This window comes from Cryptomeria japonica, chromosome 3, assembly GCF_030272615.1.
Source record: "Cryptomeria japonica chromosome 3, Sugi_1.0, whole genome shotgun sequence".
Lineage (NCBI taxonomy): Eukaryota > Viridiplantae > Streptophyta > Pinopsida > Cupressales > Cupressaceae > Cryptomeria > Cryptomeria japonica.
In genome coordinates this window covers 365,017,997-365,041,228 of record NC_081407.1, presented here as the reverse complement: position 1 = coordinate 365,041,228, position 23,232 = coordinate 365,017,997, and the positions used below count along the sequence as shown (strand labels likewise).

The following is a 23,232-nucleotide window of genomic DNA, read 5'->3' as shown; positions in this document are numbered from 1 at the left end:
TCAATTGGTATCAAAGTGGGTTCCTTCTATAAAGCCTAACTACTTGAAGGTAGATAGTGTGAGCACATATAGGAAAAGGTAATAACAAGCAGAATATTGATGACAAAGCACCAAATGTAAGTGATAAAATAGAATCTAGCAGATGTGACGAGGTGGCACTTAGAATACAAATGGCAATAGAAAATGATGTCATGACAAATGGACATGACCTTTAATGAAAGGAGAAGGTAAAAGGCAAAGAGAATCTTTAAATGGAGTTAGAAGAAGATAATTCAACTAAAAAGCGAACAATGTTCAAATCATAGATGGACTACTCGCCGAGTGGCAAAAAACTGAGTTTTTTGGCCTAGCGAGTAAAGTCGCCATTAATTCTCGCAAGTTTTTGACGAAAAAACTCGGCAAGTCCATCCTGAAAATTCAGCCGTCCAGGTGTAAAAAGGCAGGGACATCAAACATCATATTTCATTTTTATTTTGAGTTATCTCTTTTGCTGGTGCAGAGGTAAAACTGCCTCCCAAGCTTCTCCAAGGTGATTTGCATAAATTTTAGACAATTAGAAGCTGATTTAAAGCGGATTTGAAGTGGATTTGAACTGGAATTCGAAACAAAATCAGGTTCCCTCAAAGGTTTCTGATTCTTTTTTCTATGCTTTTTAAAACATTTTACTTCCTTTTTGTTGCATCTAGCTTAATAGAAAATCAACAATGTCCTTTCCTAAGTACTTTAAATTGATTTAGTCCAATGAACAAAATTTAAAACCCTTTTTTGACAATTCTTACAGATTTCGACACAGGTTCTCAAGAATTTCTACTTTTCAAAAAAAATTCAAACCCTAACCAATTTTTTTAAGGTTTCATCTAAGTCTAAATATATTTAAACTAATTTAGTTTGTTTCGTAAAAAAATTTATTAAAATTTTAACTTTGTGTTTTCACTTTGTATGTGTACCTTAACGGTTAAGCATTAATTTATAATGGCAAATAGAGAAGATTCTATGGTTCAGCTTCAGGGTTTGCCCCATCAATAGATCCATGTCCATCTCAAAATGTAGGCACTCGTCCTAAAGGTGCTAGAGACAAGGCTTGGAAGTAAGTCGTTGAAGGATTGGAACCTAGATTAGTAATATGCATTACATGTGAAAGACTATCTTATGGAGACATAAAACACCTCGAATACCACCTTGTAGGCATCAGTAAGCATGATGCTAGGGGTTCTCTTGGGGCAACAGAGGAAATAAAAAGAGAAATTAATGACTTACTTTCAGCCAGGGAAGGGAAAAGTTGCAAAGGGAGAGGCCAAAACTAGCCATGAGAGCATCCATACCTATAACTCAAGGTACTTCAATCGATCTTGAAGAAGAAGTTGCACTTCAAGACACAGTGGACTCTCTTCGTGGCCCACATCCGTAAATCCACCACCACCTCAGCCACCACTTCAGCTACTTCTAGTAGAGCACTAGCTGCACCACCATCAATGCCACAGTCTATAGGTGATTATTTTGTGCACATGAACACACCTGGAGCACAACCATCATTGGAGGCAAATGGGTGGAATAGGGAGGTGCATGAGCAAACGGATTTTGCATATGCCAATTTTTGGTACTTTAACAACATCCCATTCAATGTGGCTAACAATTCTTATTGGCTTAATTTGGTTACCATATTGGCAGTTTTGGTAAAAGGATACAAGGCCCCTTCTCGCAAGGACTTGGGTAAGAGGTTAGTAACTTAGTCCATTTTTTTTCATTTTTTAATGTCTTACTTTTAGTTTTGATAGCTTATGCTGAGTTTTAAAATTTAGACTAAATTTATATTGTTGAATTTAAGCTATTTTTTATCAAAATTGTGTACTAAGACTTAATTTCACTTCGTACTTGTAGGTTATATTATATATATATATATATATGAATATATGAATATATATACCATATATATATATTTGCTCACGAATGCAGTTGATAGGGCAAGACATGTGGTAGAAGACCAAAGAAAGGAATGGAAAAAATATGGCTGCACCATTCTTGCCGATGGGTGGATGGATGGCAAAACCTACACCATCATTAATTTTTTGGTTGCTTGCAAGAATAATGTGGTATTCTTGAAATCAGTGGATGCCTCCAACAAGGCGAAAAATGTTAAAATTTTGGCTCTAATGTTGGACCAAATTGTCATGGTGATGGGACTTGAAAATGTGGTGCAAATAATAACCGATAATGCAACAACATATGTGGCCGCTGGTAGAATCTTCCAAGAGAAACACTCCCCACTTTTTTAGACACCTTGTGCAGCACATTTCCTTCACCTTCTTTTGGAGGACATAAGAAAACTTGATTGGGTGACACCAGTTGTCGAGGATGCAAGAAGTATCACAAAATACATCTACAATCATTCTTGGGTTCTTAACATGATGAGACAACACACCCAAGGGAGAGAGTTGGCAAAAGCAAGTGTCGCAAGCTTTGCAACAATTTCCTTAACGTTGCAAAGAATTATTGGTTCATTGCTGGCTTTGAAACAAATGTTTGTAAGTCAAGCATGGCTAGACTCAACTTATTCAAAGAAGCCTATAGGAGAGGGAGTTGCATGCATACTCTTCGACAACCTATTTGCACAAAAAGCTACAGAGATTGTGAAGGTAACTTCAAAACTTGAATATTTAATTTATTTTGATTCAAGTATCTCATTATTAATTTGTAACTTTAAGGTAAATCTTTTTGTGTTTTTCAATTGTAATTGTCGAAGCCCTTGGTTAGAGTTCTAGCCTTTGTAGAAGGGGATCAAACCCCAATGGGGTATTTTTATCAGGCCATCAATAGGGCCAAGGAGTCTATAAAATATTACTACAAGGGGGACAGCCTCAAATTTGATTATGGTGAATTATTGATAGGAGGTAGAACAATCAGCTCCAGCAACCAATTCATGTAGCAAGATACTTCCTCAACCCTCATTTAAAATTCGAGGATTCCTACCTAGATCCCAATGGAGAGGTCATGGAGGGTCTCACTACATGCATTCAGAGGATGATATTGCGACCGAATTCCAAATTTCTGAGGAAGCAAGTGACAAACTATTCTCTTTAGAGCTGGCCAAGAGAGGAAGAACCACTCAAGCCCTAGATATAAATTTCAAATTTCACAAGTTTACAAGTTACAACTATTGATAATTTGATAAAATATGTTTTCACTTTGCTTTCTAACTCTTTAATATTATATTTTGCAAATGTGTGGTGGCGAAGTTGCAGTGGAAATACACCAAATCACCAAAAATTTCCCCTTAGAATCTTATGCCAGCCTTCTAGTTCATCTAGTTGTGAGCACAATTGGAGCTTTTTCAAGGCCATCCACACGAAGAAGCAGAACAAGTTAGCTCAAAAACGCCTCAATGACCTTGTCTTTGTGCAATATAATCTTCAATTGTGCACAAGGAAGGTACAGGAAAAACCAACTAGTCCAATTGATTTGGATGATATAGATCCTTACAGTGATAAGACAGCGCAAGAGCAACCTCCATTGTCTACCAACGACATCTATGATTTGGAGAGGCGGGCTATGGAGGAGGGAGGTTGATTTGGATTCACACTGGATGACATTGAGGAGGATGAGGACGATGCGGAGGAGTCATTGCCAGTACCAACAGAAACTAGTCCTACAACTAGGATGGAGGTCGAGCCATAACCAGTCGCACGGAGCAACGAGGTGAAGCTACAATAGGCTCCTAGGACTAGACCCCCTAGTTCTACGTCTCCAAAGTCATGCAAGTAGAGGTTTATCATTATTCCCAAAGTCATGCGTTCCTAACTTGCTTTCATGCACTTGCAGTCGATCCTCCAAGATCCAAATTCCAGCCTTGTCGCTATCAAAAGCCTATCCATAAAGCATCTATGTGTTGATCCATCCCTTCTGATGATAAATACAGATGCAAGTCTTGGTGTGAGCATTGGTTTCCAAAGTTTTGGCATCATGGAATCCCCAATAGCTATTGAAGATGTTATTACTCTTTTGAGTTTTCATCCACTATTCCTATTCAATGACAAAAGAGCCAGCATCTCCTTCTAATAAGAAGATGAAATACAAATATGATAATATCAGAATGAGATTGCTCCTACTCAAATGGTTTCCCTCATTGATGAGATCAGAGAGACGGAGATTGGACATGTTGACATGTCTGAGTTTCTCAAAAGAACAGAATGATCGCCGACTCATGGCATGAAGTTGCTTCTGAACAGTCACATTCATTTGGTTTCTACTTTCCCAGTGGCTGCCTCGGAGCCGGAATTTGTGTTCGCATGTGCTTCTCATTTTGACTACGAATGTAGGACGATCAAAGATGATGATGGCAATGTCATAATCAAGTTAGATGCGGAAACCATTGACAAAACCTTCAAAATTCCTACAGCCCCTGTGTATGCAAACATCTCTATGAAGAGCGTTGTGGATTATTACAACCAGAGAAGATCAGACTGCATCAGACACATCAACTCTAAATGGCTCAATACTACTAAGACCTGTTTCTCAAGATGGCCCAAGTTGTATCGCTTTGACTTCTTTAAAGAAGTTAGCGATATGATCACACTTCTCAGCACGATAATGGGTTTAAGAAACTCTAATGTGTTTGAAGTCTAGATGTACAAGTATATTGTGGTCATGAGGAAAGGGCAATCTCACATTTTCTGGGGACAAGTCTTCAGTGACAACCTGTGTGAATAGTTGTCACAAGTCTCAACTACCCTCACCTTCCACATGAATTCAGACTTGGTGTACATAGAGGTGTCACTTTGGCTCATATGATTTCTTTATCGTCATTGAAATTTATTTATCATGAGTTTTAATATCATAAGCAATATATTTGTGAAATAACACTTGCTTTGGTTATCCTTTTTGGCATGTTTTTACACACAATTTAGGGATGATAAGTGTAGCGTCCTAAAATTGCGACACTTGCAATTTCGACCGCATTTGGGTCTTCACGATGGCGACGCAACACTAAACCTGAATGGAGACCCCGAAACTTGCTCATGACACCAAAAACTGCATTTTTCCAGCACCCTGGCCTGATCCTCCTTGCACCCTGCTGTCCCGGGAAGTGGGACCAGAGCGCCCAGCGCCCTGGTCCTTCAGGACCAGGGCGCCCAGCACCCTGGTCCCCCAGCGCCATGGCGCCCAAAGCCCTGGTCCCTGGCCCTATTTTGGGCCCGGTCTCCTATGGGACTTCGGGCCTTTTTGTTTGCAAATTGGAAAATAACATTTCCTGGTTGGCCTAAGGTCGGGAAAATCAGTCTATCAGCCCTAATTGACAAGTATATAAACTACATTTTCCTCTTTCATTCGTATTGATGGAAAAAGCGTGGAAACTATACTCAAGCATTCAAGCATTCAAGCATTCTTTCAAACAATTGATCATTCTAAGTCTCCATTCAAGGCTAAGTGTTGCATTCAAGACAAGGATTCAACCATTGAAGAGGAGATCACATACTACTACTACAACATACAACATACAACAATACAACAAACAACAACATCTATACCTTCGCACATAAGGATACAAACATCCTTACAACAAGGTATTAGTACTTGTTTTACATTACAGACATTTACATTTACAGCATTTCTCATTTCTTGGTTAATTCCAAAACCGGGGTTTGACCTAAAGGCAAACCCCTAATCCCTAACCCCCCAATCGTCTTCGCTTTTCTGTGTGTAGGTTGCAGGTACGCGGCTGAAATTGAAGATCTGGAATCCTTGTGTAGAGACGAACAGATCCCCTTTCGTTTCGCGGATTTTTCGGAGGACCGTGTGCACGCCGGGCGCCATCGTCCCGTCAACTTTTGCTCAAATTTGCAGGACAGCGCCGTCTCGACATTTTACTGCTAATTCCAAGTCCGCAGCTTCATTCTATATCCCTAACTCAGTTTATAAGCGAATCTTTCTCACTTTCTATGCATTCCTAGTTCAATCTTTCCATCTACATTCTTTACAAAAGAGGGTATCCTTGCTATCACAACCCTTGAAACTCATATAGAATCCAATCTTGCATTGCGTGGGATTGGATCTTGTGGGTTTCAACCCCTCTTTTGAATGTAAAGTCCCTCCTAAGTGAAAACCATCAACCCTAGTGAATCTCCCTTCTCCCTCCTCGGAGTTGGGGAGGGGAGAACGACTAGGGTTCGATTTTTCCGCTTTACAATAAGAAGCTAATTTGGAGTTCATCATTGGAGCAAGGGGTTCAACACAATTGGAAAACGGTAAATCAAGGCGCATTTGTTCCAACCCCTCTTATTTGAATTTCAAAAAGTGGACATAATGTTTTCTATTTGTCATAGAATCATTTCTTTCTTACTTGAGCTGCCTTCCACATATTGAAAAAGGGATTAAAATTAATCATACACATTTTGATTTGGTTTTAAAATAAACCAGTGTCTTTTCACCCCCAAAATCATTTATGTATGATCTCCTCTTGGAACCCAGCAGTTACCTTGAGTGGTTAGAAATAAGTGGTCTTGTTTTCTTTTGTCTAGGAGGCCTGCCTAGAGAAGTGACCACTCTAGGGGACGACCTCAACTCCCGTGTTCGGGCAGAGTATAAATAGCAAAGGTGAATCTAAAGACACGCCTCTTGGAAGTTAAATATTGTCAATCTAAGCTAAGCCTCTAAGAACTTTATACCTTACAGAAGTGAAGGTGAAGAGTGGGTTACCCTTTCCTCTCAGCTGTTTGGGAGTATTTCTCTTTCAATTCAGGATTCAGGCCTCACGTACCCTTGTGGTATATAGAGGATACCCTTAGTTGAGCTTGTAAAGCCTATAGATGAACTTATCATTTCTTGTGAATGCAAGGAGTGATAATCCCACTTGAGTAGGCTTGTTAGTGTGTCTTATGTGCTTGAATGTTTAGATCACCTTCCCCACTTGAAAGCAAAAGGGGACACATCATCCAAATTGAGCCATAGGTTTTTGTCTTTTTGCATTTATTTCTTGTGTGTTTTCATATTTAATCAAAAATCTAAAAAAATTAAAATATTTCAAAACAAAATCATTTTTTTTGGTCAAAAATATCTACCACAAACACATACAACCCGAACTCAAAATTCAAGGATTGGTTTGAAAAAAAAAATGGTTATAAAAGTTAAAGCATCTAGTCCAAATCCCAAAAATCACTCACACATTTCTACAAACAATAAATCCTCAAAATACCTTCTAGAATACACTTACAAGAGAGGAAGAAAATTTACACCTTTGAGTGAACCAATAGAATCATCTAATGAGGAATTAGGCATGTGTCAAGATCCTCCTTCCAAGCATGATCAAAATCATATACCTATGTCTAGCAATGGCTCATCCCAAAAGAAAGCTTCCATTTCTCCCACGCACAACAAGATGCTTGAGTCCTCACTCCTTTTCCTATCATATATCCATTATCTTCTAAAGAAGTTGAAAAAAACAAAAGAAAAAAACTCGTCACTTTGGTGAAAACCTAGCAAATAGGTGCCTTGTGACACAAAAAAAAAAAAAGTAAATAGAAATAATTCGTCCAATGGTGAAAATCACTTCTTGTGGCGCCTTGGGCAAGTACCATGATGAAAACTTCGCAAACAGGCGTCATGTGTAATCCATTTTCCTCTTGTACTCTCCACTTGGGGGAAAGTTCCATCCCTCATCCACCATTATCTCTCATAGCCTCCATTATCTCTCGTCCACCATTATCTCTCATAGCCTCCATTATCTCTTGTCCACCATTATCTCTCATAGCCTCCATTATCCACCTTCATCCACCATTACCTCTCATAACCTCCATTATCCCTCATTCACCCTATCTGTCTCCATATTCTTTTTTCTCCCACCTTTCATCTTGACAAGGTTAGCGATCTTCATAAGCATCATTCATCCATTTTGCTCCACCTTATCCACACCTTTCAATCTATATCCATTATATTATCTACTTGTGACTCCCATCATCCATATCTACCTATGATCTTGCTTATCCTATATTTATCCTATCTCCATCATTTCCATCTCTTGATCTTGATCAAACTAAGGACATACAATGCAAAACATGTTTTAAAAAAAAAACTCCTAACATGTCCATTCCATTGGACCCCAATGCACCATGCTAGCACCTTACATTGCCATATCTAGTTCCTTCGCTTGAATAAAAGTGTTATCCCATTGTGAGATAGTCCTTGAAAACCAAATCATCCTTAATTTCGTAATAAGTTGCCTCCATCCTTCACTTATCCATGTCCCTCTTACCAATCCATTCATTTACTCATAATGCGTTATGCCTTGCTAGACACTAGGGGCAACTAAATGCATCTTGGTTGAGAATAAATTTTGATATATGTCTTATACCTCACTCGATGTGAAAAAAAAAACGTGAAAAATCAAAAACCTTAAAAAATCCAAAAAACTTCAAAAAACTTTAAAAATTAAAAATTAAAAAAAACCCAAAAAATCAAAAAAAAAAATTGATAAAACTTTTTTAAAAAAAAGTGAAACTTTTAAAAATCAAAATATTTTTCAAAACTCTAAACACTGCAATTAACTGTCTTTTGCTGAGACACAAACAATTTGAACAAATGCAATCAAAACAATGAACTTAACAAATCATGCATCAACAAATACACTACCAAGCTAGTTTACAACCTTGCCGATCAACTGCCTATCAATTTTAACATCTTTATCAAACAACATGCCTCTACGAATACATCGTTCCTAGAACAGGCAAGTTATTAGATATCATGTCCTATAGATACATATTTCCTACAATGGACATCCTATCAAACATCATTTTAATAAGAACACTTAATCTTGGCAAGAAGATCTAAATGGTTGTTGACTTGTTTGGTCCAATGAGTCTTATCTTTTCTTTGATTTATCTTGTATTGTTTTTGCATCATGTTCCTATGCTACTCAAGGGCATCCACAAGTGATTAGAGTTGTCAAGATGGATCATGATTTTTATAATTTGATTGTTGTTTGTGGTTTTCCTTATCACTCCTTGAAAATGGTAAGTGAGTTATCTAGGTGCTTGCATCCACTTGCCATAATAAGCTCAATGATGATATAGCACAAGAGTTCATCTCTCATCTCCCATATCCACTCTCATCTATAACCACTTCTATAGCCATCGATTTACCATATCCCCCTTCATCATCATTCATTTTTTATTTTTTATTCTTTCCTTCGCATTATCCCCATATCTTTCCTTTTGAGAGCACACATGTGCTCTCCTAACCCACATGTCCTCTCAAGGGGGCATCATTCTCTCTTATCCATCTAAGGCATCATGCTTCTAGTCCTTATCCCTATCCTAGCCACTATGTTTTAATCTTCTTTGAAACAACACGACAAGCTGCATTGTCTCAAAGAGGGGCAAAATGTAGAAACCTAAAATTGTCCAGCTTCATTAAATAAATATTTTATTTATTAATTATTTTATCCGTCTTCTATTATTAAATAGGTTTTTATTTATCTAATTAACTCATTTATCCTCTTCTAACCTTTCCCTATTTAAATAAGTATTTTTATTTATTTAAATTATCTTTTCCCTAAATTAAATAAATATTCTATTTATTTAATTGGCCCCACTTCCTCTATTAATTAAATAAATCTTTATTTATTTAATTAATTCATTAGCCTTTTCCTTCAATGGCACATGTCATTTATCTTTTCATTTATCTTACTTTTTTATTATTTCCTCTACCTACCGTTTAATCCTAGCCGACCATTTATCCTTTTACCTCTTAATCTTATCCTTCCATTTATAAGGTGTATTCTATATAAGAGAAGACTCTAATCATTATCAACCCTAATAAGCAATCTAATCAATCAGCAATCTAACACTTTATGTGATCAATCAGCCTTCTTGCGATCAAGCAACTTCACAACCACAATCCATTCTTTGTTGAACTCTTGTGCATATACAAAATCTAAGAGCAAATATATCAAACTAGATCAATGGAGATAGGAGAAAATGGAGATCAAACCCTACTTGGCATGTGAATAGTATTATTGTTTCAATTTGTTAATTTGCATGTTCTTAGGTTTCTTCATTGGTGTATGGTGAATGTTTTTATTGTAGAACTAGGATTGTTTGTGGTTGGATCTTTGTGGTTTTGCAATAATTTGTCATCATCATTTTTCACCACACACTATCAGGCAGTTGGAGAAAGCTGCTCAAAAGGCCAAAGAAGTTGATTCCTAGGTGGATCAACTGATTGATCAAAGCACTCGAGTGGTGAAGCAAGCAATAGAATCATCTAATGAGGAATACACTTACAAGAGAGGAAGAAAATTTACACCTTTGAGTGAACCAATAGAATCATCTAATGAGGAATTAGGCATGTGTCAAGATCCTCCTTCCAAGCATGATCAAAATCATATACCTATGTCTAGCAATGGCTCATCCCAAAAGAAAGCTTCCATTTCTCCCACTATTCCCTCATCTCCTAAATCTTTACAACATCAATCCCCACCATCTCCATCAAACAATCAATCTAATGATGACACCTTTCAAGTTTACCATCAAGGGCTATCCATTATGAAAATCCACGCTAATCCACTTTTTGATCCCACCCATGATTCAAAAATCCTAGAACCAATGTCACCATGCACTCCACCTCCAATAAAAGCCACTCAAGAGAGTCTCATTCAAGATCTAGTCCTATCAAGCCAACACATGAACTCCATCCAAGAACCCCCCATGCATATCTAAACTCATACTTGTTGATGTGTTTTTCATGCACATGTGAACACAGAATAAAATACCAAGGTATCTTATCCTCTCTTGAACAAAGTTATTTGAATGTTGAAGATTTGCCTAAGGATCATTCGAGAAGACTCCAAGGTTCTTATATGTAGGGTCTCTACATGTGAATAAGCTCCGTTGGTGTGATGTGATTTTGCTGGATTCACAAGGGGACTTACATTCGATTGCCTGAATGCTTGATTTGTTGGAACTCAAGTACTATCTACTCATCGGGATAATAAAGAAATATCAAAAGATAAAGGGTTTAGAAAGTCTACTCTAAGACCTAGAATGCAAGAAGATAAATGAACGACTAGGTGGAGTCCTACAGCGCTAGGTCTCGCTATAAAACTAAACAATTCGACACCAGCTCAGTGCAATCTTCTAAGGGAATTTTGAAGCTATTCAAATCATCACCATCAAACGTTGATCACCATCCAAGCTAATGCATGAACAATGGGATGTATAACAATTTGAAATTAAGCTCTTTAATGCCAATTGACAGCTCTTTAATGCCAATTGACAACACAGGGCACACTTACAATCAGTAAGAGGCTAGTGGTATGGATTAGGCGGATTCCACACGCGTGCATTCAACAATTTTCTCCATTCAATCTAATCATTTACCATCTAAAATGAAGATTCAACAAGAAACCATGCATATTGCAAAGAAACAACACACTTCACCATAACTTCAATGAAAATGGAGTTCATTTACAATCAAGGCAACAATTTCTTCTCTTCTCTTCCTAATCTACTCTAATTGCTATCTAAGCTTCTAGTCTAGCTACTAACTCTTGACTATTAACCTTCACAAATGAAGAGCCAGAGCTTTATATAGAGAGCTCTTTACAATTCAATGGCTCTGATTGATTCACAATCAATGGCTAGGATTACAAGATGGAAACCCTAATTAGGGTTTGTTACAACAAACTCCTCTAGCCAATGAGAAGATTACATTTAATGCACGAGAACCAATAGGAAACAGGGGTCGGTACATCGGAGTTAATGCCTTATTGTATAAGTGTGATTCACTTAATCTGGACATGCTGATGTGGACCTATCTGACTGGACGAAAAGTGACTGGAATGCCACATTGTCCTAGACTTGCTTAGTCAACGAACGTCGTATCTCTTTTCATACTCACTATGGTGATAATGAGAAGCTAACTTTGATTAACTCTTCTGAAACTATCTGCTTCTTCAACGTTCCGTTGCACTGACCTTGGTTGATCCTCTTCCGTCTTTGATGTACTTGATCAATGATGTACCTCTCCTTGACTATTTTGTGCTTGATGAGGCCTCTTCTTAATTTTGCATAATAGTGATAGGAAGTCATGGTCAAGTCACTCCTTCTCTGGTAGCTCATATCGCCTTGAAATGTTTGTATGATCCTTCCTCTGACATTTTGTGATCTCTTAATGTGGTAGAATGAGGACCCCGAGGATAGCTTGCTCTATTGCTTGCAATTCCTTGAACACATGAAGTCTTTAGCACTTTAAGTCTTCTTTTATGCGCTTAAGGGGTCCCTTGAGGATGATGAAGCATCCTAATGACGTCCTCCTTGTCTTTGTCTGTTCTTCCTTCTAGCCCAGCATTCTTGATCTACAAAGAAAACAAAAGATGATTAAGAATACATGATATATATTCTAACATGGCATTTCTTACCTTAAATCATCAGCAAGAAGATACTAGGATCAACTTCGCTCTTGACCCTTTGGAAGGTACAAGAGCGAATTAGGAGTTGTTTCAAGTTTTCTCACTTTTCAAATGAAAGCACTCTCAAATTCATAGTTCTTGGGATTGTTCGAACACTAGAATTAACTTTAAGAAGACCTTCAACACAAATTCATTAGCTAAACCCTCTCTCCCAAGGAATTTCACTCTGGACCCTTTGGAAGGGTTAGGAGCGAATTTGGCATTTTGCTCAATTTACCTCACATTTCTCATGATCTTGTCTTAGATTTGTCCTCTGAATCCTTCTCACGTCAAGATCATGTTAATTTGCCTTCAAATCTACTCAAAGGGAGATTCATTCAATTGTTTGAGGTGAAGAATTAGTTTTTTCAAGAATTTCGCCTTGGTACCTTTGGAAGCTACATGTCCTTCTAACAATTTCGCTATGGACCCTTTGGAAGGGTCAGGAGTGAATTTGCTCCTTTAAGCTCAAATCCTTTACTTTCTCATCATTTTTCTTTACTTCAATTGTTTCCAAGGATGATAACATGCTAATTGAGGTTCCAAGGCATGAAATTAGTCCATATTTGAAGCAAAAGCGAAGGTCTTAAGAAAATTCGCTTTGGTACCCTTGAGAGGGTCAGGAGCGAATTTTGTCATTTAGTCTCAAACTCATCATTTCCTTTGCTTCAATTCCCTTCTCAAGGCAAGTGTACAGCAATCCTCTCTCAACCACACCATAGGAACAAAGATTTTGACCCCAAACAAGGAGCAAATAGGTGTTAGGAAAATTCGCTCTGGACCCTTTGAGAAGGTTAGGAGCGAAATTAGCATTTTGCTCAATTTTCCTTCATAGAAATTCATTTCTCATTCTTTTCTCATAAAAAACAAGTCATTTGACTTCAAAAATGTTTAGGAATAGGTTTCACTCAAGGGCTTACGCAAGGTACAAGACCACCTAGGAATTTCACTTTGGACCCTTTGAAAGGGTCGGGACCCTCCAAGAAAATTCACTTTGGATCCTTTGGACGGACAGGACCTATAATGAAAATTTGCTCTGGACCCTTTCGAAGTACAGGACCTATAATGAAAATTCGCTCTGGACCCTTTGGAAGGACAGGACCTATAATGAAAATTCGCGCTGGACCCTTTGGAAGGGTCACAAGCGAATTTGGCATTTTTGCACAAATTCTTCACACTTTGTGACCACAACTCACTCAAATGCATGTCTAAGGATGCCTCTAAGTTCAATCAACGCTAGGCTTGACGTAAATTGGGAGCAAAAGGAGGTTTCAAGAGAATTCGCTCTGGGCCCTTTGGAAGGGTAAGGAGCGAAATAGCTATTTGCACTCAAAATCTCATATTTCCTTCAACTTTGCTTTTAGACTTAGCTTTTGGGTGCTTCCTCCATCTCAATCAAGTCCATTTGTCGTCAAAGCGATGTCCACTCAATGCTTTTGGTGAGAAATTAGGCCTTTCTAAGGATTTTGCTCTAGACCCCTTGGAAGGGTCAGGAGCTTAGGTGAAATTCGCTCTAGACCCTTTGAGAGGGTCAAGAGCGAAATTTTACTTTTTGGCTCAAATTTCTCTCATTTTGGTCTTCAAGTTTGCTTCAGTTTATATGTAAGGCATGGATAGATCATTCTTCATTCAGTCAAGGCTTGGAAGCAAGGGTTATAGTCCAAGTTAGGACCAACAGAGGTTCTTAGGAAAATTCGCTCTGGACCCTTTGGAAGGGTCAGGAGCGAAATTCTTCTTTAAGCTCACAAGATATCTTGCAAGATCTTAAGTCATGATGGAGAGTTGCTCACGGAAGATTTGATACTTACAGAATTAGTGTCAAGCCTTCCTCAAGAACTATAATAAGAACAGTTTACTGTGGCTTCAATCCACAAGTTTGTAAGTTACCAAATGTTTTTTTATAAAATGCAAATTGTTCTTCAGGAGCACAGGGAGGCAACAGTGAGGTATTTTCATGTCATGATCAAGACTGTTGTCGTTGCTAGGAATACTGCAAGTCCTCATCCTGATGAGTTGCAGAAATCCATCGACAGTTTCCAGTCCCTCATGGCTAGAGATAGAAAAGAATAAGAAGTGTCTCATGACACTTGCATTTTGTTTTCGACAAATTACATATAGTGTCAGGATTCATGATTACAAGTGCATTCTCACTTGTAACCTTGTAAATTGTAATTACATGTAAACAAATTACAAGTTGGTTAGTAATAGAACTATAATTTGAATAAGTCATAGTTAGTTAGTTAGTTGTGAAGAAAATCTTAGTTAGTTAGACTTCTCCCACATTTTGCAATCAACCCCTCTCCTATATATACACAAGACTTTGCGCTACCATATGTTGTATATTGTTCTTGTTTTATCATTATGAAAAAGGTAGATAGAATTGTGGGAACTCAAGACTTTGACGGAAGTCTTTGTACTTTCAAAAAACTTCATTTTCTCTCGTCTTGCTTTAAGTTGTTGTAATTATCTTTTAATATTGTTGTTTCTTTTTAGGGAAGAGAAAAGAATATAATCTTTTCTGAAAAAAGAGGAAAGGTTGTTGTCCCGCCCAAGTTAGATTAGTTTTAGTTAATAATAGTGGAAAAGGGGGCTCTTTCCCTAAATTAGGAGAGTTTTACACTCACACACAATGGTTGAAAGTGAAACCACAATTTTGCACATCTTCCCATGTGTACAAAATTTCAACCAACAGTTTGAAAAGAGCAATGGAATGTTGGAAAAGGTAATCAACTCTCAAAGATCATCTTCCATCGAGTTTGGATCTGGGTTTGAAGAAAACAAAGAGGCTACCATAGAAGAGTCAAGTTCAAAGGCTACAAAACTTCAAAATAAATAAAGTGAAGAAGACCCGAAAGGGCATACTGATGCGCCAAAGGGCTTCACAAATAAAAGCAAACCTTCAAAAGTCAAGAATGACACATTCAGAAAGCCTTCACACAAGTAAGCACATATAACTAGATTTCATCACTCATTCTTTGGTTATTGAGTTTTGTGCAATCAATTTGGTCACAAAGCAATTGGTTTCAACGTGGGTTTCCAAGACTTAAAAAAATAATTTTCTTTACAGCTGTACATATTCCAAGGCCGCATGGGTTTTCTTGAGGTGAGTTCAGATCTGCTGTGAACTCTAATAATCAGCATATTCCAGCATTCAAAGACACGTTAGGATTTGTGCATCTGATTTGTATTTTCAGAATCAATATGATTATCTCTAGCTGATAAGGGTATGAATTATTAATTTGTTAAATTATTTTTGAAGGGAGGGTTCGGAGTAATTAAATTGCTAAAAAATTAGAAGTTGTTATTTACATTTTATAGTATTTCTCTATCAATTCATATATTTTAAAAAAATAAAATAAAAACTCAGAAAACTGAGAAAAAAGCAAATAAAAATTTTTTAAAAAAAAAAAAGTGAAATGCAAAAAGACAAAAATATTCCAGAACCCGAATCCAAAAGCATAAAACAGGGTGGGATATTTCACTCATTACCATTTATCAATCTTGGGCCTCAAATCCCCATGAACATTAGATCAGCAAAGGCACAAGCCTATGATCATAATGGCCCAACCAAGATTTGAACCTTTCTGGGCACAACACCACCACTTAACCAACACACTGGGATGAACCCCAGTCTTGGTCACCATCGATAATATGGCCAAAAGCATATTATTTATTTGACTCAAATAAATAAATTCTTTACAAGAATGCTCCAAAAATTGAAACAAATAAGATTCTAAGAAACAAAATTTTGCTTTTGACATCAAGTTTAAAAGAGTCCCATCAAATTTTGCAATTAGATTGGTAAAAAGATTAAGATTTTGAGGACAAACATAATAAATGGATATTGAGATCGAATAAATATTAAAAGACCAAAAACATTAGATCCTATTCTTTACCCTCTCGGGTGAATAACTTAAAGCACACAGATAAAACACGTAATGCAAGATAATAATGCCATAGATATCAGATGCAATATAAGAGATGTTATTCGAGTCCTCCCCCTTACACAAGTTACATTCGGAAGTATATAAAGATGTCGAGGGGGTGCAAGCACCAACTGTCGCACTGGAACTACCACCCCTCGGTTGCCAACTAACCAACACAATTACAACTTAATTATCTAGTTTTATTTCCGTGTACAATATTGCCGCCAACACCTATCAAGTCCAATATCCCAAAAGATTTATGAGAACTAAAATGAAGACTAAAAAATAATTTTGTTTTCCATAAACAATTTTTTTGCAAAACTTGAATTCGAGGTTACAATCAATTAGCCCCTCAACAAGGCTTTTGTTTTCCAAGGTCCTTAGACCCTTCTCACCTATGTGACTCATCATTTACAAATATAACAATTTTTTCTTTGCAAGAAGCTGAGTCGGTAAAGCATGAACACCCTCAAGCATGAAGAAAGCAAGACCATCGAAAGTTGATGCAAAACTCCTCTTTTATTGGATCCAATGGTGAAGTTGAAAGTACAAATCTCATGAAAGATCCCCAGCCAAGATTTTCTGAATATTTTCTCATTGCTTACTGATTGGTGGTTTAAGATAGTTTTTTTTTGGGTTTCTACTGCGTTTTGATACCAATAGTTGTATGGAAGTTTGATCATGCAAGAATGCCAATCTAACAATACTTCTCAACTTAAAATACTGAAATATAATTGACTGATAATAAAACTCAAAATTCTGAATTTTGGAGCAGCAAAATGATAATTTGAGAATTAAGAAATCTACTTCACCACGACAATAGAATTGCATACCAAGGCCTGGAATGCGTTTTATTAAAGAAACTGAAGCAGAATACAATCTAAGAAAACCCAAATGCTGGAAGTGGCTCCAATGAGCTTTATTTGACCCAACAATAATTACCAAAAACAATTCCTGGAGATCTACTGAATTCCATGTCTGGCTCCAACAAAGGATTATTCCATCTACTAGCAAAATTAATAAATGAATGAAAATGTGCTCCTATCGCCTGTTGAATTTATTGAAATACTAATGTGTAGTGCTGCTCATCAGATTTCCATGAAATCTAAACCCTCAATAGGCTGAATCGAACAAGAGTTGCAATCTGGGGGAGCTGCAAATGGTACGGCTGCCTATGGAAGTTGTACAGCTGCTGCAATGTAGATATGGCTGCCTTCTAAAGTTCCCAAACCCTCTCCAACCTGCAAATAATTCACTGAAACTGCTAAATAAGTCTGAATTGAAGCACAATTAGGAATTCTAAATGAATCCCTCCATTCTGTGAATTGGGGTATCATCCAAATCCACCTATCTTCAAAGAGTTTTCGATCCTCAAAGCTGCTATGCTGTTGAAATGTGTTGCAGAGCACAATTCCCAAAAAGCTGATTGTAAAAATGATTCCAAGATAGCCAAATGAAGTCTCCCCACATTAATTTATTGTTTCCCCAACCCTAATCTAACCTTTTAAGGTTCGCTCCACAAATTAATGAAATTTATTAGATAAAAATCCTCTCTAAATAATTCACCCAACTTGACGGTCTATTCCATCATTGAGGGTGCCACCTTTTAAAATCAACTTAATGCCAAGGGGGGGCGTGCCATGGGGTTATTTTAATGTTTTATTAATACTTTATAACTTAATCCCAATAAAGTCACTTTAATTTACTTCTTTCTGTTTTTAGAAAAAGTGACTTTATAATAAAATAACATTATACTCTCAATTAATAACACTTCCTAGCGCCTAAGTGTCAAGTATAGGCTCCCATATGCCATCGCTATCATCTCCTATCCATCATTTTCACCTGCGGAGATGGCTACCAAGTGGACCTCTATATTTGAGTGATCTACTCAGAATGAGGGGGCATTACACCTCATCACTTCATAAACTGAAAAGCGATTGCACTAAACCATGGAATCATGGATACATCTAGCTAAAACAAAGTGCATTTTCAAACACCCTTAGCAAGCACCATTGTCCCTCTAAACATCTTGCACCCTCCACTCAAGAAAAAAACATAAATCACTCAATTCATTTACACAAATTAGGTTTAGTGCCAAACTAGGGACATGCTATACACCATTGGTCCCCATCACTCATCAAACTAGGAATTAAATCAAAACTCTTCCACAACCAACGATCTTTCGATTACAATCATCTCAAACGTACGCCTTCCCACCATTGTATTCTTCTTATTTTGTAAACCAACCTTCATGTGAAGTCATATGACAATATGCACCAAATACAATCAACCAATGCACCTTCGAATGCATTGTAGCCAAGGCTACAACAAAGGCACCATCGTCATCCTCTAGAGAACTCAAAGTAATCACCAAAATTGCTCTTCTTTTTTTCATCCTTACAATCTCTTGTAAAATGTTCAATCATTCTATAATATGCACATTTTACCTTGGGCTTAGTAAAGGATCTGGATATCCCATACGATTTCGATCTAGACTTGTCCTTGCCTTCTTGTTTGTATCAACCACAACCAACTAGGGTATCCTGAGAAAATTCAAAAGCCTTTCTTCGCATCTCTTTTGAAAGCAATGATGCCACCATATCATTCATTTTCAATTTGCTCACAATGCTCCCAATAGCCATAGCAAGGTCGTTTCATGTATACGAAAAAGAACATAGCAAAGTCATGCAATGATTCTCCTCTACTTTTATTCGGACAAAGTGCAACTAGGTAACAACCATGTTAAACGCATTCTGGTTTTTTGCCACAAAGCCACCATCTTCCATGCTTAAGGGATAGGACTTCCTTTAAAAGATTTTTCTAACTAATCATTAGCTTCATACAAGTCTCCTAGTTTCTTTCAAATAAGAGTTGTAGAATAAGAGTTGAATTGGTTTCTTCACATACATTCAACAATACTAAATAAACATCAAAATCTAATGAGACCCTTAGCTTCTCTATCCATTTTGTCCCAATCTTCTTGTAACATAATAGTAGGTTTAGATCTACATACTACAACCAATAGATCTCATCCCACAAGTATATCCTCAATCTTGAGTTTCCAAGGTTCAAAGCTTGTGCCTAAGAAATTCATTTCTATTTTGGATGTACTTGACATCTCTTCCTTCAATCAAATGAAACCCTTTTGAACAAGCTCCCACTTAAATGAAGACTAGTACAAAAGAACTTCTACACAACACCTAGAATCTGAGGTGATCACGCTCTTATACCAACGAAAAGGAAGCCAAGTATACAAAAAATGCTTCCAACACTAATCTGAGAGAGTACTGTACACATTTTACACCTTTATAATTATGGAAACGAGAAACACATATAAAACATGAACAAATATCTTACCATGACACAATTATACGTGGGATAAACCTTTTTGAGATAAAAAACACAAACTCCAAAGAAGCCTGATGTATTATTCAGTAATCTAAACACAGTTACAAGGCACTTGCAAAGTGTGATAGCCCCACTCAGAGAACGAATGCTCAACTTTGTAAAGTCTCTAGGAAGAGACGAAGTTGAGAATAAATCGGCCAGACTTGACTATCTTATGTATGAACTTGAATTACGATATCCCCAAGGAAGTCGACCGATAAGATTACTGAATTATCAATAGCTCAAGAGTGGACATCATATAATACACAGACCGGTATATCAGAGGGATGGGTCTTACGCAAGCAGCATAACATTGGTGACTCCAGTCGAATAACATATCACACCAATAATTATAAACATATCGATCACTAACAACTATGGATAAGGCGAATAGAGGAGAAGATGATCATCAGCAAACACGAACGTTGACTCCCGGGAACCGAATCATTAGAGTCGTGTCAACCCTTGACTTCTGTTAATGATTTGCTAAAGACAGACTTAGCAACGTAACAAACATTAATAGAAGGACGTGTATGAAGGAGAAGACGGTTCAAACTAAACAAGACGACTATTCCACTTGCAAAATATAACAAGTCAATCGAATCACCCAGGGACAGGACCAGAGAAGAAGGATATAAATTGTCCATCGAAGAAATTAAGAAAGAATCATACATAATCGAAAGGAAGGATCAGTCGGTAGATATCAACACCACACATCTGTGAATCCATACTTACAAATCAACGATACTTTTCAATATCAAACTGCAATGTATAAATAGGAGAACTTTCTTAATCGCAGATATCATAATCTGTATATTCAGAAGATATTGACGGCATTAAATATAAATATTTGTTACACATCTCAGATAATAGCATACTCTTGTCAAGATATTTCACGTATCAGATATTTTCTGTTGCATTCTAGAATATCCTTACGAACAAAGGATTGCTTGATCCAATCTCTATTTGTATCGGATCTCATAACATAATTACTTTCAGATATCACCCTAAAATAAATTAGACTTGGGTAATATAACAGTGATCTATAACTCTTTTACATCACCATTTAATTGTCATCAAAATCTCAAAGGAAGAGGTCCCTGTTGGGGACATCACACAAAGGAAACCTTTATAGAAGTATCACCAACCAAAGATTTGAAGTAATTCTAACAACACATCGGTACCCACAAACACACTACAAATACCTCCATCTCAACCACCCAATAAATACGAGTACATGAAAGTTGAAAAGAACAAATGTTAATTACAAAACCATGATCTAAAACGACCCAAAAAGTAGCACCCAAATACCTAGCTACAAAACCAACACCTAAATCGCATGATGATTTTGCAAGCAAATAATAGCATATTCCTCCCATTTGTCATAAGCATGTCATAATCTACTACTAACTCAGGCATTTCATGTTGCCATTATTATCACCAATCAAACATATATTATGATGTTTCATAACATGCATCATATGTTGGTCAACAATTGTAACTCTCTCTTATAGCTCTTTTTGTGCCTGAGAAGTTTTTACATTGCCAATGTAGGAGGGCATAACTTTTGATTCAAAAGGCGATTGGTGACCCTTTTTTGTTAAATTCTAGAGCTCAAAAAGGTCCACACAAGAAATAGCCTTAGAACTTAGAAGTGATGCCAAACATCCCAAAAAAATTATTTTCCCCAATAACACAATCTATAGCCTAGAAATTGAATTTTTATTTTTCTTAGTCCAAAAACTACATTATTTATATACTCACATTATTAGCAATGTTTAGAGACCTTTCCTAACAAAAGGGTCTAAGTTGAATTTGATTGGTGATAAAAGGGTAATATGTTGATTTGGTAACTAGGTTAGGAAAATAAATAGGATTCGGATTGCCTTAAGGCATCATCTGAATCCTTATAGGGCAGGGCCCTATCTATTGTATTTATATGTAATGTGTAAAACAAATAGGGCTAGGCCCTATTCCAATGTTGTCTGAATCCCAAAAGGGGGCTGGGCCCTGCTTCATTAAGGAGGTGTGTAAATAGGGCTGGGCCCTATCTCTATGTGCACAAACTCGAATAGGGCTGGGCCCTTTATCTCCTACACACCAAGCAAAATGAAAGGCGTTCATCATATTATAGGGCCGACCCTATATCACTTCATGTAACGTGTGGCCCTAAATAGGTGCGCTCCCCTTGCAATATAACTTAATCATTATTAAGATGCCAAAATAGGGCAAGACTTAAGGCAACGTGTAAGCCTTATAATTGCAATTAAAATCTTGGCACAAAACTTAAGGTAAAGCCGACTTGAATTGGTCTCCACGCCACATACAAATTGAGATTCATTTGTATGTATTCATCATTCAGTTTTATCATCATCAAAGTGAAGTTAGCTCTGCAAGATCTGGAGGTTAGCAAATATTCATTGAAGGCAAGTAAACCACCTCTGAAGATCAGCGAATTACTTCTGCCATCAGCATTTACCATACATGCGATCTTGGACAGTGAATACATTGAAGAGGATAGCGAGTTCCTCTTGAAGGTCCACAAACATCATTAGGTCTGCAATCTTCAGTGAAGAACTACAAAGAGCTGGAAATTGTATGCTGATAAGTCTGTTATCTTCTGCTGTTATATTGTGCCCTAGCTTGGTTACGACTGTAACTCTAATTCTGCCCTAGGTTGACAGTTATATCAGATAAGTAATCTGATCTTTATTGCCATTGTATTCTACAATTAATAAAAGGATCTAGATCTGATTTGTTGCTGGGTTTTTCCTCCAAGAGGGAGGTTTTCCCAGGGTAGTCTTGTGTTGTGTGATCCTCTATTTGTATGCTTTATTGTGCAACTTTGGTTTTCTGTTTATTGTGGATAATCTGATCACGAAAGTCTAACATAATATACTTATGGATGAATGCAGGCTATATCTTCCATAGAAGCTTAAACAATAGTGATATACCCAAATATTTTAAAAGGTTAACAAGGCAAGGAATATTCCTATTAGTTAATCCCCTATTCTCTCTTTGATTCATTTTAATGAGGATTTTGAGTTGAAATGTACAGGGCCTTGACGCCCACGAAAGAAATTATTTGGTTAAATCTCTTTGATTCAGTAATTAAAACTAAAGCACAACTTAAATAAGCTCTATTTGTAATTTCCCTTTATAAACTCACCATATTAGATAAACCAATCATTCAAATGCATCTATTACCAAATATTTAACTAATTTCAGTAAATACAATCTTCGTATCATTTATTTTCAATACAGAAAGCTCTCTTGTACAAAGGAAACGGTTGATATCATTTATCACTAAAATCCATTTATAACATCCCATTAATATACAGCTGAACCAGGATAATCTTCTAACATTTGATCCCTACAATTAGACAGAACTTTAAACTTATATATGACTGAATTTGCATTTGTGATTCTACAAGTTGTTAGCTAATGGTTCTACAAATTGTTAGCTAATGATTCCCTAGAAGA

At 36.9% G+C, this 23,232-nt stretch overlaps 1 protein-coding gene across 8 annotated transcripts in view; it reads right to left on the bottom strand.

The window, feature by feature from the left end:
- Nucleotides 1–23,232, bottom strand: part of LOC131080024 (serine/threonine-protein kinase EDR1) — a 304,024-nt gene that overhangs the window by 181,438 nt on the left and 99,354 nt on the right. The gene's annotated exons all lie outside the window — the stretch shown is intronic.